We start from the raw sequence: 2,181 nt of genomic DNA on the forward strand, positions 1-2,181 counted from the left end.
CCCTTCATGTGGCGAAACGAGTGGGAGCGAGACAGAAGACCGCAGTGAGCCCGACGAGCCACCAACAGCCATGCTGCCCTCGAACGATCTAGCGACACCTCAGCCAGCACCACCAGAGTAGAGTGTAGAAGCGCCAGGCCCATGCCTCTCGCAGTGTTGCCGGAAAATACCCCAACACCTTCGGCACTTCGTGCTCGCGTTGGCTGACTGTTGAGTCCAGGGGCGTAGCCAGAAATTTTTTTCGGGGGGGGGGGGGGGGGTTCAACCATACTTCATGTATGTTCGTGCGTGCGTTTGTATGTGTGCGTCTATATATGCGCAAGCAAAATTGAAAAATTTCGGGGGGGGTTTGAACCCCCCCAACCCCCCCCTTGGCTACGCCCCTGGTTGAGTCGTCCGAACTAAGGGGGGAGGGGCGTTGTGTATTGACGCTATTGGCCTCGAGGAGTTACGGAGTCGCCCTCTGTCGGACGCGCCTCGATTGCGTGCTAGGCAGGATACCGCCGGCGCGCTCCCCATAGGTTTTGCTGTCACCGCTCTACAAAAACACCTCGCGGAAGCCCTCCAGGGCATTTCTGTAAGTACTTTCGAAATGAACTGTGCTCTTTATTGTGAAAATAATCATTTTCGACGAACTGAAAGCACAAGATAGTCTACAGTCGCTGTCTCTGTGCCGAAAACCGAGCACCCACGTCACTCTGTCACCGCGTTGGAGACCCCTGAATCGGCTTCTTGCGTGAAAGGTAGTCACTCGCTGAGTGCAAACTGTGAAATATCTCGTTAGAGTAGACTGCCTGTATAACCAAACGGAGCATAACAGAAAGAAGCCTCAAGCCAGCGATCGCACGGCTTCGCGACAACTGACGATGCCTCTTCATGTATGAGCGTCTGCATGTATGTTCGTACTGATGGTTTCGCTTTTGCTACGAGCGCGTTTTGGCACCGCGCTGTGAACTTTAGGCCGCAAAATATGAGAATTTGTGAGTAAACAAACAACTACTGTTGCGCGGACGCTATCAGAGCAGTTCAAAAACAATTTCCTTACAACTGCGGCTTCGGTGCGCATGGCAGCTTCGTGATCTGCCGTCCCGACGATTCAGTGTTTTTTTTAGATGCGAAGTATCTTAAAGGGGTGGTGCCACCATGTTTGTGGCTTGCGCGTTCTTTGCTGTAAGCGTTTCCAATAGCTCCAGGAACAACGATGCACGCACCAAGATTCATGTATTCTCGCTAAATAATTTAATATCGCCTTTTGATGTGGACAACTTTCGGTTTCGGTTTCTGGGCGCCGAGGTTGGGCAGTGACGTAGAAGTGTAGGAGCATGTGTAGGAGGCGTGGTCACGTGACCACACAAGGCTGTGACGCACTTAGCCAGAAAACGATCGAAACTCGTCGAGTGATGTAGCAACCGATGCTTTGCCGGTACTATAGTGAACTAGAATATATTCTAGTTCACTACAGCCGGTACGTACGTTGCGGAGGTGGCGGTGGTCCGCAGGTCACTCACGTCACTACAGCAGATCTGGTGTGACGTCACTACAACTTTCGTTGTCCATCCTACAGATCTACGTCAGTGTTGGCGCGCTAGCGATGGGTTTTGATCGGGAGAATGGGCATTTAGGTACACTTTGGAAGTGAATTAAAATATATTCTAAACGTTTGCTGTGTCCGACCCTTCGTGTGGAGTGTCCTTGCATACAGAGGAAACCCACAACAGGCTTGTTATAGCCTCGAAATTTGATGGCACCACCCCTTTAAGGGGGAGCTCAATCCGGTGGTGGTGGTGGTGGTGTGCGGCGTGACCACCCTTACTGCGCATGCGCATACCCTCTCCACACACCTCCTCTCCACTCACCCTCTCCCCTTCACCTCCACTTTCCCTCTCCCCCTCCCCTCTCCACTTTCCCTCTCCCCTCCCTCACCTCTCCACTTCCCCTCTCCCCTCCCCACTCTCCCTCTGAAACGCGGGCTAGACATGCCGAAATTCTTTCCTGCGCAACGCCACGATGAGCTCGAGCGCATGCGCGTCCCCTCCCCTTCTCCCTCCTCTCCTACGCTGCCCCCCTCTCGCCCGTCTGTCGACCGCGTTCCCCGCTCGCCCTGTCAGAATTAACGGCCAGGCTAGATGGAAGATACGACGCGCGTAGCGTCCCTCTTCGCGTTCCACGACGCGAGGTCGG

Source organism: Rhipicephalus sanguineus, chromosome 2 (genome assembly GCF_013339695.2).
Source record: "Rhipicephalus sanguineus isolate Rsan-2018 chromosome 2, BIME_Rsan_1.4, whole genome shotgun sequence".
NCBI lineage: Eukaryota > Metazoa > Arthropoda > Arachnida > Ixodida > Ixodidae > Rhipicephalus > Rhipicephalus sanguineus.